General features: G+C 30.7%; 1 long non-coding RNA gene across 1 annotated transcript; it reads left to right on the top strand.

Annotated features, from left to right (window-relative positions):
- The first annotated feature begins 6,032 nt into the window (after window positions 1–6,032).
- LOC146992831 (uncharacterized) lies at window positions 6,033–13,250 on the top strand. The gene is made up of 4 exons (XR_015038982.1): window positions 6,033–6,166; window positions 7,246–7,355; window positions 10,875–10,917; window positions 13,026–13,250. It is a non-coding gene; the product is annotated as an uncharacterized LOC146992831 (long non-coding RNA).
- The last annotated feature ends 3,619 nt before the right edge of the window (window positions 13,251–16,869 follow it).

Genomic DNA, 16,869 nt, shown 5'->3' with positions numbered 1-16,869 from the left:
ATTATTCTACATGCTTTCCCCCGATTTAGTTTTGTATGCCTCATCAGTACTAATTGTGTACTTCTGCTGGTTTATGCTTATAATGACTAGTTTTTTATGGAAATCTGATCTAGAGTTCTATTTTTGTGCATTTTTTAATAGGGATTCTGGGTATGGATACCCGTGTTCTATGTACGATTTCTATGTATGGATACTCCGCTACGTGGTTTTGTTTATGGGGATTTGGCCTATGGAATAGAACATTTATTCTATGTTATTTTAATGGAGATTTGGCCTATGAATGCACGTGAAGTTCTAGTTTTTTGGTGGTTTATGAGTACCCATTTAGTTCTACAGGTTTCTATCTATGAGTTTTTACGGGGATTTGGCATACAGGTATCCATGCAGTTGTACGGGTTTCTGTTTACGGGTTTTTACGGGGATTTGACCTATGGGTACCCGTACAAGTGTACGGGTTTCTGACTATGGGTTTTTACGGGATTTAGGCTACGGGTACCTGTTTTGTTGTATGAGTTTCAGTCTGTGGGTTTTCACGGGGCGTTTTTAGCAGGGTAGTGTATGAATATAAAAAAATCTACTCTTGCTCATTGATCTGTGGGTGGTGGTCGCACGGTGAAAACAGGACGTGCCTAGGGCTTTGAAACTTACTGAGGAAGTAGGAAAAAATATAACTTACCTTTCTCCTCTCGCATTTCCAACAAATGACGAAATTTCCGAATTGTTAAAAAAGTGTATTTAAGAATTAATTGCATTATACGTACACTTTTTTTACATTATTTTACAAAGTAAATCTCCAGAAAAAATGAAAAAAAAAACATTTATGTAATTTTTCTATAGCAGTAAAAATATAAGAACGTAGATAATAAAGACGTTCGAATAAATGGATAGGAAAAATCTCAGTGTTTTTTTTTTTTTTTTAAACGTCAAAGAAAAATTTTTTTGTGACTCAAAGCATGTTTTATCTTTTTGGTATATGAATAGACGCACACTGCACATTTCTCATATGTACCTTGCTCTATGAGGTTTCTCCCTTGTGCTACAAAATGTACACCGCCGGGATTTGCATTTTACTGGCATATGTCCAGTGCTCTTTAGTGTCTTTATTTCTGGCACGTGAAGTTTGTGGCTTCTTATGCTAATGGGGGGGAGGGAGACTTGGTCTTTTTGGATTGTGTACGGATCTTTCATTTCAGATTCGTATTTATTTTATTCGTATTTCGTCCCAAAATACTTATAAAATATTTTAAATTTAAACCAAACTTTTAAGCGCTTTCTATTTTTAATTATAGCAAACTATATTTACTCAAAATTTAAACCACACAAAATAATTTATAACGTCACTGTTAAAAAATTTTATCAACTTTGTAATATTAAAATTTTTTGATCATTAAATAGATAAGTGAAAGTTCACTTACCTTCTAAATAGGGCTGCCCTGAACTGCCTTCTTTCCTTCTTGTCGGTATCCGTCTCTATAATGAACTTCGATTCACTGCGAAACACAGCTATAAACTTTTTAAGAAATTTTAATTCGTATGAAAGATATCTACAAAATATTTACAGTTATAATGATTACAAGCATAATTTATACGGAGACGGTCTATCCTTATACATCTGTTAGACGCGTCAGCCGTTCAACTGACTACTTTTAGTCTCTTTCGCCAGAGGGCGTTCGTGGAAGTAAAGTTCTAGTAAGCAAACGCGACACTCCCACCTTGAGGTACAGTATCAACAGAGGATGGACCTCAACATACCTGTAGTTCAAGTCTTTTGAGATTTCGTCATACGTCGAGTTCTGTACCTCACTAGCATATCCGACTCAGGTGTAAAGTTGAGTTCAAGAGGTATGAGGTTCTTAGTAGGTCTTATAATCTTCCCTTGTGCAGTTTTCAGTTTCACTAATCTAATGTGTCCGTCGTGGGATGGAAAAATTTCCACGATTCTAGCTAAGGGCCAGTTTATCCTCTTTTCGTTGTTGGACACAATTACAAGATCACCAACTTTCACAGAAGATGGTTCGCGGATGAATTTTGACCTTTGTTTTAGTTGCCCTAAATATTCTGATCGAAATCTTTTTCGTAAATCTTTTCTCAATTTGGCTCTGTAAAGGTATCTTTTATTGATGGATTTAGAATCCAAAAAATCTAATTCAGGAACTCCTGTCTCTGGAATTTCTGTTAGAAACATTGCTGGGGTGAGAGCTCTTAAATCCTTTACGTCTTCTGACAAATACGTGAGAGGACGGTTGTTCATAATGCTCTCGCAGTCACAAATGATTGTCAACAATTCTTCGTAGTTCAGAGAAGATTTTCCTAGTACCTTTCGAAGAATTCTCTTTAGCACTCCAATTAATCTTTCCCACCACCCTCCCCACCATGGCGAGGAAGGGGGAATAAATTTCTATTCAATTTTCTTAACTGTTGCATTTTCTAAGATAGAATTCCAATCTATGGTCTTAAACAAATTATTTGATCCAACAAAATTGGTTCCATTGTAGGGGTATACAGTGACAGGTCTACCCCTCCGAGCGATGAATCGCCTGAACGGGTGCAGGAAACTTTCAGTTGATAGAGATGAGACTAGCTCTAAGTGAACTGCTCTATATATTGCGCAAGTAAAAATGACGATCCATGTTTTTTGGCCTCCTTTTAAAATTAAGGGACCCGTCAGATCAACACCAATAATCTCAAAAATTAAAGCATCTCTTATTCTGTCTTCAGGTAGTGGCGCTTGAGGAATCTTATATGAATCAGAGTCGAACCTTCGACATCGTACACAGTTTTGGATAACCTTGCGTACTGTCTTCCTACTCTTTATGATCCAATATTTTTCACGCAAAGCGCACATAACGAATTGTACTCCAGCGTGACTTAGCCTTTCATGTTCAGATTTGATCAGTTTTAAGACTAATGGATTTTCTGAGGGAAGTAAAACTGGGTAACGAAAGTCAGCATCATCGTCTCTCTGAAAGATACGTGTTTTCACTTTTATAAGGCCATTGGAGTCCATGATAGGTTCTAGAGCACGTATTCTTTTATCTTTCAATCCTTCGAAAGATTCTCGTTGGATGAGTCGGAAAACCACTGTTTCAGCTCCTTTTAGTTCTTCGACTGAAATTCTCCCATGAGTACTTTCAGATGGTGGTGTTGTAGCATTTTTAATGAATCTAAAGATCCAAGATACGACCTTTATGATCTTTTCGAATTTTGAAATATTGTCAAAAAGTTTAAATTTATCTGTATTCGTGTTATTGCTGGCTGAAACCACAGTTCGTTTTCTCTCTCCATTTAGTATATCGAAGTCAGGATGTTCTCCATCTGCAATAGGCCACTCTTCTGGAGGTCGATAAATCCAATCTGGTCCTTTCCACCATTCGGATTTCCTCAATTCTTTTGCAGAGCAATCGTGTGATGGCAAATCCGAAGGATTAAACTTTCCGAGAATGTGATGCCAGTTATCTGGGTTACTCAATTTTCGAATCTCATTTACTCGATTGGCTACAAAAGTGGACCAATTTTCTTTCTGTTTTATCCAAAAGAGAGCATTTGTGGAATCCGTCCAGTAAAAAACTGGAACCTCTTTTAATTTCAAGTCTTCTCTTATTGTATGAGAGAGCCTGGCTCCAATAGTGCAAGCGAGTATCTCTAGTCGAGGTAGGGTGAGTGCTTTTAGGGGAGCAACTCTCGCTTTAGATTGTATCAATTGACAAGTGACTCCACTCTCACCGCTGTGTCTAAGGAAAATGCAGGTCGCATACGCGTCCTTGATTGCGTCTGAAAATACATGCACAGTGGTACTTTCATCTATTTTGGGAAGCAATCTAGGAATTTTGATGTCTTTCAAATATTTTAACTGAGATGACCATGTGAAAAATTTCCTTGCTAGATCATTCGGCAGATTAGTATCCCAGTTAATTTTCTGTTTCCAGCACTCTTGCAGAATCAATTTAGGCATGAGAGTAACTGGACTAGTAAACCCAATTGGGTCAAAGATTTTACTCAATTCGGAAAGAACAGATCTTTTGCTCAATATAGGGTTTTCTTCATATTTTACGTGACAAGACAAAGTATAGTCAAACAAGTCCCATTTCAATCCCAATACTGACACAACATCTTCATAATCTTTATCAGAAAGGTTTAGAATTGAAGTTTCATTTTTAAGTCTATTATGTTTCCAACCTCTTAGGTCAAATTTTGCAGTAGCCATTATTTCTCTAGATCCTTTGATAAATGAGTTTAATTCTTCAATTGATTCCACGCTCGCTACGCAGTTATCCACATATATGGCTTTCTTTAGCTTTGAAGCTATTTCCTGATGTTGTTTTGGTACATTTTCCAAATGGTAGTTAATCGTGGCAGCGAGTAAAAAGGGGCTGGCGTTTACGCCGAATACAACCCTTCGGTGCCGATATATAGTCAGTTTTTCAGGCTGTCCTTTCTCCCACCATAGGAACCGGAGAAAATCTCGATCCGCTGGGTTCACACCTATCTGAAGAAATGCTCTTTTTATATCCGAAATTATTCCATACTTCCCCTCTCGAAATTTTGTCAAAATTTTGGAGATCAATTCAAGATAATTAGGACCCTTTTCCAGGCAGTCGTTCCCCAGGCAGCACGTCTCCAAAAATATACGTATAATTTTGGTGAAATAAGAGTATGGTATTTTTTGCACGTTACTTTTACGAAATTTATACGAATGAAAAAGGCTGAAGTTACTGTTGACTCTTGATCGTTATTTTCCACACGTTATTTTTACGAAAATTATACGAATCCGAATGTACTGATAAAACTACCGCCATGATCGTATATTTTATTCGTCACTTTTACGCATAGTATACGAATCCGAATGTTCTGAAAGAAACTACTGCCTTTATGGTATATTTCATTCGCCACTTTTACGGATATTATACGAAGTCTAAAAAGATTGAAAATGAAGTTTATTAATTCAAAATATTTAGTGTATTTCTGGCATTTCACTTTGTTTTCCTTGTCCACGAACATGAAAAAAGGGGCATTCATATATGAGGCTAAAATTTTTCTATAAATTTTAACATGTGAGCTAAATCTTTACGCGCATTTTTACAAAAAATTATATTTTCTTAATTCAAACATCTTCAAAATAACTTATTTATTTTCTTATATCAAATTTGTTATTTTTATTCATATCAACACTTACATTAATTTACACAATTTAATTTCTTTTATGAAAATCCTATTACCCATTTAACTGGAATAAGCTGTATATTAAATTTGTGTACTGAGTTTGGTATAATACTCGCCTTATTTTATTTAGCAAATGTGGGCAATTAAATTGGAATAAGACTAGCAAATCTTTCATGTCGAGGAATAGAATAATAAATACAGCAGAAGATGCTCGAAAACGTTTAACTTCTTGAACAATAGTTTAATGTAGACCAAAGGATCATTAATTATAATCAAAGATATACTAATACTTTTATTTAATAATAATAATAATAACTCTACGAATTGCAAGCTGAATCCTGATATTTTACATATATTTCAGTTCCTTTAATCTTTGTTATAAAAATCATATGAGGCTAATTTTTTTTTTTATTTTGTTTAATGTATGGAAAAAATGATACAGCGATTTTAGTAATTTTTATATGAGGAAAAAATTAATAAATAATGTAAATAAATAATTATATTATATTTTATATTTTTCCTGAAACAGTTAAAGACATTCTTAATATGGAGATCTACAGAATAAGTACAAGGGTCCATTAAATGAACTCAAAATTTGCATAGTTAATTTTACGCTAACTTTTAAAAATTAACCGGATTTACGATTATACACTGAGCATGCGCATACACAGACATTTCTATTTTTCGTAGAAAAATTTAATTATTACCTTAATACAGAGATACTGTGAATATAAATTTATATAATGCAAAAGTAAGTTTATTTCATATGCTAATTTAGAGGCTTTCTTAATATGTTTAATTATAAAGAAAAAAAAAGCTTTGCAATTCTTGTTCACTGACCAATGGCAAAGCAGACACTTTCTACTTCCGGTTGTGGCGGGATATTTGTGAAGTCAGCACTCAGCAATGGCGGTCGAAAAGAATGGTAAAGTCGCAAAGAATACTGTGTGTTCGTGGATTGGCGTTTGTGACTGAATCCATCGAAGTTACTAATTATTTGAAGAAAGTAAGTGAATATTTTATATTTTCAGTGTTTAATACTCGTACTTTCTTCACCTATATAAAATTTTATAAATAACGTCTGTGTAGGAAATGTGATTTTCCATGTGTTGTTCTTTTGTGTACGTGCCTAATGATTCATTTTCAGGATTTGGTACTGTTAAATTTTGCACTAGTCTGTTTCTTACTGTTTGTGTCACTCCTTTTTGTATGTGTCTCACCTTTTTATAGTTATATTATTTTTACTCAAACGTTTTAATATTTATCTTAAAGCATACTGTAATTAAGCAGAAAATAGCTTTTAATGGAAAAAGAAAGGCAATATTAACATGACTAATTGTTCAGAAATCTGTTATGGAAATGTTATCTACCTTATGCCAAAAAATAAAGCATGTAACTTTCATTTATTTATGAAATTCAAAATTTTTTATTTGCTTAGTGTTTTCCCTAAAAATAATTTAATTTCTTATTTTTGAATTTAGTTTTATAAATTTGCTTTAATATATAATCTTTAACTCAAAGATATTGTGCTATTAAAAAAGGAAATTTTATGCCATAGAAACACAGGTACTTTGTTCCAAATCTGTGTTAATTTTTTTTTTATATATATATATATATATATATACTGAATTTTTATGCACTTGTAATTACTGAAATATATCCTTTCATGAATAATAAACAAGTCCTAAGTCCTTTCATGAATGCATTTCTTTTTTGTTTGTTTGATTTTGTTGTTTTAAAAGATCTGCCATAGTTAAAGAAAGAAAATAAAGTAAGAATGCTTTACTTTCAGTTTTGAATAAATTTATTAGTATTTACTGCAGCTTCAAGTTTCTCTAAACATAATTTTCGAAGTCAAAACTTGATAGTTATGTTGATTATTAGACTTGCATGAAAAAATTAGTATTTGATCTAAAATACCTTAAATTATTTGAATTATATTTTACTAAATCATGTATTTTTATATAACTAGATAGTTAAAAAAAATTAAAATTGTAAATGTGCAGAAATGCTTATATAAAACTAAGAAATTGTTTATATTTTTGTTGCTTTTTCCCTTGTAAATTAATTATATATATATTACAGTCTGGGGAGTCAGCACCCTGCTGAATTGTAATAAACGAGGCGTCCAATCTACTAGACCATCAAAGATGCAGTTTTGGATTTTCTATTTCATAGCTATTTAAATCATAATGGTATGTTTGTTTAAATTAGTACTGTTTATGAATGTGATAAAAATAAATTCTGATAAGCTAAGAAATGATTTATTTTCTATTAATTATGAACTGTAAATAATGTAACCAATTTTCTTCATAGTATTTACTAAAAAAATTTTTTTTAAAAGGGAGGTAGTCTTATTTATACAATTCTTGCAGAGATACCAAGAAATAAAACATTTCAGGAATTTTCACTCAGTATATCTTGATGTGTAAAATCGTGTTGTTCAATGCCATATTACTTTTTCACAGGAAAGTAATTTTATTGATCTAACATCTGCATAAATCAAACTTTAAGAATGATTACAGTTTCTAAGCTAACTTAAAATTTTCAGATTTAGAAAATGTATGTTTAATTTAGCATTAGTTTTCCATGGAATAGAAAAGGTTTTCAAAATGTTCAGTTGTTAGAGGGAAATAATATAAATGAGATTGTCCTGATACAGTTTCAGCTGGAAATGAAACTAAATTTTCGGATAGTGAAGATTTCATTTAAGAATTTTAATAAAACTGTTTAATGTAAATCCTCTGCATTTAAAAATTCTAATAAAACTGATTAATGTAAATCCTCTGCATTTAAGAATTCTAATAAAACTGATTAATGTAAATCCTATGATTCATGTAGGTATTCTTCTGTTATCAGGACCAGATTCAGAAATGTGTGTTTATATGCATGCATTTTTAAATGTAGGTGCTCGTGTGTGCATGTGTATATTCTTTATGTATGTATGTGTATACTTTACACATATATGCGCATACATGCATATACACATGCTTACATATCTACAGTGGAACCCCGAGATACGAGTTTAATTCGTTCCAGCATTCAACTGATATAGCGAATTTCTCGTATCTAGAAACAAGCTTCCCCATTGAAAATAATGGGAATTCAGTTAACCCATTCCACACCCCCAAAAATATCAACATTTTAAAATCAAGTCAATTTTTCCTAATAAATAACACTGGTAAATAATATAACAATAGTTTAACTTTGTTACCAACATTTTAACTCCTTCTCATTAATCCACAGCAACAACAGCTTCTCAACATCTAGGAGTACTTTTATGGTGCTTGGAAGAAACGATAATTCCTTTGCCTACATCAGGTTTCTTAATTTCTTCCTGCTTCTTCAGAATAGTATAGATTTTCGATGTTGAAAGGCCGCAAGTCTTCGCCAATTCCGTCACCATGCTTATGTTTATCTATGATTTCTTTCTTGATATCGATGGCCATGGCCTCCTTATTTTTCTTTGCAGCACTATCTGAGGCAACAATCTTCTTGCGAGGCATCTTGAAATAATTATTTTCACATTAAATGTCAAAACAATTAACTTAAAGTGCACAAACACGTATATAAAAGAACACTGAGTGATCTGTCGAGGGGATTCCCCGAGTTGAGCCGGATAGGGAAATGGTGCCACCCGTACCAACAGCCTGGCTCATTGCTCGTTACTTGAATTAATGCTCGTATTTTGCTCATACTTTCCTCGTATCTCGAGGTTTCATTGTACATTTCTGAATCCCGTCCTAATAACAGAGGAGTACCTTTGCCAGTATTGCAACAGAGCTAGAATGAATTATTGTGTTAAATATGTGGAAAATGTATGCTTAAAGTACTGTTATTTTCTAAAAATATTCTGTATGTCTATTTTTTACAAGAAGAAAAAATAGCTAAAAGCTGTTAATTTATACGTATTTATTAGTACAAAGGGGCTTTGTCCCTAAAGAACTATTGTTTTTGTTTTGCATTGGTTCACTATAAATATCGGTTGATCTTTACATTATGGTAACTTGGCGTTTTTTTGGCGAAAATTTGGCGACCAACTCTCCTACAGCAACCCTCTATTTTTTTTTTTCCCCGCCGCCATTTTGTCTTCACGAAGTAAAGACATGTTTCTTTTCTTTTTATCTACTGAACACTTCTTCCAACAATCTACTAGCCGAATTACACTTATCCTAGAAATTTTATCTAACAAAACTGCTTAATCACGACAAATATTCACTGCAAAATTGGGAAAAAGTGCACAATACCATACTCCTTACGCGTTTTTCAAAATAACACATACACATAAACCACGTACACGCCGACTTATTTTTACTTAAAAAAACATCCCAGAATTGCACAAAAATGGCATTGCGCACACTCTTCACTATATCCATGTACACTGCTTTTTTCTCATAAATTAGAAAAATTTCACGAAAATACATGACAATTTTCTCAATCTTTAAACCCGGTAAAAAGAACATATATGAAATTACCTGATCGCGAAAAAGTATTTACCCTTTCCAAATATGAACATTTCTACATATAAAATAAATAAAATATCCAAAAACTTTTACGTCTAAATAATCTATTACATTATTACACGTCACCAACGAATTCATACCTCAAGCATTACAAATACTTAGTATCAAATATTTAAATTATTTCCATGCACGTTTACTTCAACTGAAACATATCCCAAATTCCTACAAACATAAAATTCACAAAATAACTATCATTTAATTAAAATATCACTAAACCATGTACACGCCGACTTATTTTTACTTAAAAAAACATCCCAGAATTGCACAAAAATGGCATTGCGCACACTCTTCACTATATCCATGTACACTGCTTTTTGCTCATAAATTAGAAAAATTTCACGAAAATACGTGACAATTTTCTCAATCTTTAAACCCGGTAAAAAGAACATATATGTCAGATATTTATATTATTTCCATGCACGTTTACTTCAACTAAAACGTATACCAAATTCCTACAAACATAAAATTCACAAAATAACTATCATTTAATTAAAATATAATTAAATTCAAAAACACTACTTAAAATATAAATGAGCACATACATTAAATTAATACATACATAAATACCCATTTCGAATTCACTTTAATTACGGCCATGGGATCCAAAAATTCACGAACACTGTTTCACACAACACAGAATAAAGCCAAATACAAAATTTCCAGATTTTTTCCCGATTTCCCCCCTTTTTCCGATTAAAGAACCGTAATTCGTCCATTAATATTACATGACATATCCCATGATCTCTCATTTCCCTCACACAAAATAATGCGTAATCGGAACTGAGTACTGCTCACATTATTACCAAAGTGCCAGGTAGTAACCTTTATCGCCTCCAAAATGTCGCCAAACTACCAGTTACCATATTGTAAAGATCAACCTAAATATCTGTTTCACTTTTCAAACTGTTCCTACCAAATGTTAGAGTCCCTAGTGTGGGATTAATACTCTCTATCTTAGTGCCCTCTATAACCTATAAGGATTGCCAGTTTAGGCGAGATATCTAGGTAGTCATCATAATACGTACCTTATTTTTTATTATTTTTAAATTAAATTGAAAGTAATAAACTAGTTTTCAAGAATGGAGTTAAACTAGATTTGCATTCAACTCTGGTTTATTGTGTTAATGATGTTTTGCTGTAACAAATATGAATTTTTTGTTTAAGTATAATAATTTAAAATGTTTTTTCTAGAGAATGAAGTACTGCCACTAAGGTAAAGGTGCTAACTTGCAAGGTAATTTTCTGTTCTACATTAACTCAATCTTTATGTCCTGTTACAGATATATTGGCAGAAATAATGAAAACCTGACATTCAAAAAGAAAAATAATAACGTAGAATGTAGTATATTAGATGGTTAACTGCGGTTTGGCAGCTCATTAATAATCTTACACATATTGAGTACGAATAACTTTGACAATTACCGGTATTTTCAATGGTATAAAATTAGGCAAGAAAGCAGCTTTAGCTTAGCACCGATTTTAAATACAACTCTCTTACCAATATTGGTTTGACGAAGGTAAAATATAATTGAATTTAATAAGTTGGAAATACTGTCTGTCTTTCCATGAGTTAAAAAAATAATTTCAAATAAAATTTCTTTTTTCAGTTTTTCATGTTATTTGTTTAATGTTATTGTAATCTGATTTATCATATTTAGTCACATATTCCATCCCCCTTTGCACTATAGTATATAATTCAAAGGACTTATCAGTTTCAGCTATATTTTTTTTACCAGTATACATTTTTACCATAACTCTGTTTCTAAATCATATCCTGAAAAATTAAGGAGTAAAGTATACAAAGAAGGAAAATATGCAAGTAAATAATGGCATTTAGTGTGGTTTATGTGTCTAATATTTGTACTAGATTGTAAAAATTATAAAATTCTGTTAGCTTTTTTAAATTGAGATGCTTCTTTGCACCCAAATGGTTAAAGCCCTAGTGTGACTTTGGTACTTTGATCTAATTTCTATTCCTAATAAATAATCCATCTGCATACAGTTTACTCAATTTCTGCCATGTGTAAGATAAACAATATTAGCTTTTTTTAAATATATCTTTTACAACTATTCCATCAGGTAGATTTCTTTCATATTTTGCCTTAATTGAGTCATCCTGCTAATTAAGAATTTATTAAAGTTAATATGTTAAGTTTTTGTGTGTATAATTCATTTTAAGTATGTGCAAGCAAATGCATACATTAACAGTTACATAGAATTATGTTTTGGGTATCAAATTCAGAAAATTTGGGGCTGTTTTTAGAAGATTTATTAATGATTTATACTATATTAATATTGGTAAAAAAATTCTGTGGCTTTTATATGAGAGTATATATTTTAAAATAGCTGCATGATATGGTAGAGGTGAAAAGCTTCATGTGGATCATAAATTAATATGTGGGAATTTTTCATTTATTTAATAAAGAAAATATTCAAGCCACAATTAAAATTTTTTCACTGGACTATTTGCATACAAAGTTTGCAGCAAATATTTCCTGCAACAGAAGTGACAATTTTTATTTTGCCAAGACAGGAAATTTAGTTAGTGTAAGCAGTAACTCTATTTTGAGATGTTAAACAGGAAGGCAAATTTTTGAGTTTAAATTGATTTTTGAAGGAAGACTTCATTTAGTCTTGCTATCATTCTACGTGGCTCTTAACTTTTTTATGGTATTTATAATTTTATTGTTATTCAGCTTTCTGTTTGCTTAGAATGCACATGAATGTAGACTTGAAATATTTTATATTGCAAACTGAGATGCCATTGTTATCATAATTAAAGATTTTTGCTCTGATTTTGGAGGAATTTACTGATGATACTTTTGATTGTGTATTGGTTTCTGGTTTATTGAAATGTGTAAAATAGCCTGTTAATGCATATACGTATGTTAATGACATGTATATGTTTATGAAGTATTCTGTTATATGTATATAGTGTTGTGATTAGTTTTCTGCTTACTCTTTATTTAAGAAAAAGTTATCTGTAAGAAAGTGAATATTCTTTACTATATGTAGGAGTAAAATTAAAAAGGCTAATGCAATATAATTAATACAAAATTAAGTTTTTTCTCATGTACTTAAATACTAAAGACTTTCTCAACCTTGCAGTTCTAAACAAATCTTAAGTATTTTTTACTTGAAATTATAGGCATTGTGTAAGGTATATAATTGAAGCTTACTGTGTGATAGTATGAAATTAAATTTTTAATTACTGAAATGTAAATTTTTAAATATGAAATACTCAGTGCATTTTATATTCATCTTTTAATAATTCAACTTTATTTAAAAACTGAAAACATCTGAAGTGTGAAATTATTACAAATTTTTCTTTTTCTTGTTTAGGAGCTGTTCTCAAAACATTGGGTGACAGAGAATTCACTTTTACAAAAATCGAGCAGGATATTAAAGACAGCAAACTATAGAACAAATATGGTGAAGCTACATGAAGTCTATGTGGAATTTTATTATTGAAAAAAATATGCTCTTCAGATTTAATGTTAGTTTTTATTGTTTAACAGTAATTGCAGTTTTCGAATACCTGTAAAATAAACCTAATTCTTAAATTAATTTCATGTGTATTTCTTTTGCAAGTATTACAGTTCATAATACTTCAAACAACTTGAAATTTTATACTTGTTAATTTATGTGGGATATGTTCATAATAATTTTATAATTTAAATAACTCATTGTCATCATATGAGCATAATCTAAAATGCACAGCATTTGACAACAAATTAATAAAAAATTAGCCAACTTCTAATTGCTTTCTTTTGTCCAGGCCTCTTTTTAAAGCTATTTGATGAAAAAAAATAATTGGTATGTGCACATCAACATGTACATTTATAATGATGTTATAGAAAAAGTCACATGAGATAAATATTTAAAAACTTAAATATTCCTAAACAAATTAACTTTTTAAAATTTTATCTGGTATATAAGATAAAATAAAGAACATATTTAGGTAATTTTGAATTTGCATAATTTTATGAACTTATTTATGAAATTAACAGTTACATTGTAAAAGGGAACTTTTTAAAAATACTTCAGTAAAGCATTTCTTTTGTAGGGGTGAACTTTTAATACTGATCTAATATATTTATAAGATTTTAAACTGAAAAAGACAACAATAATGGATTACAATACATTGCAAGATTGACTGATAAATGTAAAATTTTTACATATCGTAATTATGTGTGTAATTAAAACAGAAGTTACTCGATTAACTTGCATGCAAATTAATATTTTCTTTAACATGTTTGGGATAAACTAAATTTTAATAAATAAATATGTATAGATTTGTGTATTATCTGAAGATATGAATGAAATATTTGTGACATTAAACATTCATCTTCAAGGAAAATAACAAAGTCAACTTGGTAAACTATTGGAAAAGGTAAGTTTTCTACAATTTCCTGGTCTATATTTAACAATTTTAAAATTTAGCACACTCATTCAAATAATCTAAACGTATGATGTTTTCTTTTGTGCTACATTCGTTTACTGAATTTGTTAATTAACTATATTGTACTTTAGATAGAAATTAACGTAGATGTTCCCTGCATTTTACGGTACAAAAACTTATATATTTGATAATAATTGGCCTAAATCTTCCCTATGTTTTCTTTGCATATACGAATGACTTTGGTAAAAATTTAGTCCGATGTCTTCTCCTCTTTACTGTGTATAAGTGCACATTTTTGGTAAAAAATTTGCATAAATCTCCAATTACCTATTTACTGCATTTTTCATAAAATGTGCTTATTTTAATCTCTTATTTTTTATATAAATCTATGCAAAAATGTTCTGCATATTATGATTAAAAGATAAAATTAATATCAAATTTTTACATATCCACCTTTTAGGTATGTACAGCAATATGGAATATATATAACTGGAAAATTTAAATGCAAAAAAATTAATTTCTATTCAAAAATTACATAACACTAAAAGGCTGAAAATTACTTTTAATATTTCATTTCAAAGTGACTACAAAATATGCAATAAATTTTGTAAACCTGAGTTCTATGTTTTAAATCAATTAATGCCATCGTTCATTTACATGGCATAAGAAAATGTCCTTCAGAAAAGCAAATAATTTATTTAAAGTGTTATTTAGTAAACAACTGTTTGCTACAGTTTTTTAGTAAATTTAAATTTATGAAATGAATTTAGTAAACAAAAATGCAAATGAACGATGGCATTAATTGATTTAAAACACAGAATTGGTGTTTACTAAATTTATTGCATATTTTGTAGTCACTTTGAAATGAAGCCTTTAAGTGTTACGTAATTTTTTAATAGAAATTTATTTATTTATTTATTTATTTTTTTTTTTGCATTTACTAGTGCATTTAAATTTTCCAGTTATATATATTCCATATTGCTGTACATAACTAAAAGGCAGATATGTAAGAATTTGATATAAAAATTATTTTACCTTTTAATCATAGCATACAGAAAGTTTTTGCATAGATTTATATAAAAAATATGAGATTAAAATAAGTACATTTTATGAAAAATGCAGTGAAAGGTAAAGATTTATGCAAATTTTTTACCAAAAAATGTGCATTTATACACAGTAAAGTGGAGAATACATCGGATTAAATTTTTACCAGTCATTTGCAAATGCAAAGAAAACATAGGGAAGATTTAGGTCAATTACTATCAAATATATACGTTTTTGTACCGTAAATTACGGGAAATATGTACGTTAATTTCTATCAAATATATACGTTTTTGTACCGTAAAATACGGGGAATATCTACCTTAATTTTTACCTAATATATACGTTTATATACAGTAAAAAATCGGGGAAATTTACGTAAATTTTTACTAAATATATACGCATACGTGAAGCAAAAATTTGAGATTTACGTATATGCGATAAATATACGTAAATTTTTACTAAAAATATACGTAAATCCCTGAAATTTACGTATATTATACGTAAAAGTTGCGAATGAACAGTAGTCTCTCGCGTAAATATACCTAAATTTTACGTAAAAGTTACGTATAGTATAACGTAAAAATATACGTAAATATTTAGTAATTGCCACTGGACACTTTTTATGATATTTTTACGTTCAACTTGAACGTTTTTTATACGAAAGGCCATTCGTAAATTGCACGTATTTTTCTCGTGCAATTTACGAATGCATGCTGCCTGGGTCAGAGATACCGAATTTTTCTCCTTTGCAGATGCGTCGAACACTGGTCGAATTTTCCCGAAACACTGCTCTATGTGGCAGATAATGCTCTTTGACCTTTTCTGCCTCCAAAATATCGATAGGTTCAATTATTCCCTCTTCTACCCAATCCTTTAAAACACAGTTTCGTAGGCTTCTAAGGAATTTTTAGTCTGAAGGGTTTTCACGCAAGACTTCAGACGCTTTTCTGCAAGGATTCTATTATCTGGCAACTCAGGATGAATTTGAAGCCATGGCAGTGATACCTGATACCTTCCAGCGTCATCTCTTTCTAAAGTACGTATGAAATAATTTTCTGTAGCCTTTTCTATTTCTTGTTTTGTTTGCGAAAGAGCTGGTTCAGTTATCAAGAGACCACAAGTCACAAATTTTTCTGTCACTAATGTGTAGTGATAAAAGAATTTCATTAAAATTCTTTCCCTTTACCTTTGTTCTCCCTAATATTGTCCAACCAAGGTGTGTATTCATCGCTACTAAACTCTCCGTTACGTGTTTTATTTCCCCTGTAAAGAGTTTTCCGGCATAATCTGCTCCTACAAGCATGTGTATTTCGTTAGGGTGTTTTTCAAATAAACAAGAATTCTCATTAGTTACATCACTGGGAAAAATTTTGTAACCTCTTAGTTTCTTTAAGCATTCCCTATCCTCCAATTTTGGAATATGTGAGCATATGATTTTTTGGCTCAAAACTTCCATTCCGCATGTGAATCCTGTTTCTGGATTATTTAACTTAATCAGATACTTGTTGTGATTTTCCCTTTTTTCTATCCCTCCAAAAAGCCCATGAGTCACACTTTCCTGACCTAAAGATTTTAGTTTTAATTTCTCCGCAAGAAATGTGCTGATATATGATCTGCTACTTCCGGTATCCAGAATTATTCGTATAAAATTGCTTTCACCATCTCCGTAAACATTGACAATTAAAGTTTGCAAGATTACACTTTCATAGGATGAATTATTCGTTAAGGCCTTATTTTCAA

This window comes from Stegodyphus dumicola, chromosome X2, assembly GCF_044657685.1.
Source record: "Stegodyphus dumicola isolate Sdum_Otavi_A_Nest chromosome X2, ASM4465768v1".
Taxonomy (NCBI): Eukaryota; Metazoa; Arthropoda; class Arachnida; order Araneae; family Eresidae; genus Stegodyphus; species Stegodyphus dumicola.
This window is presented reverse-complemented; position numbering and strand designations above follow the sequence as displayed.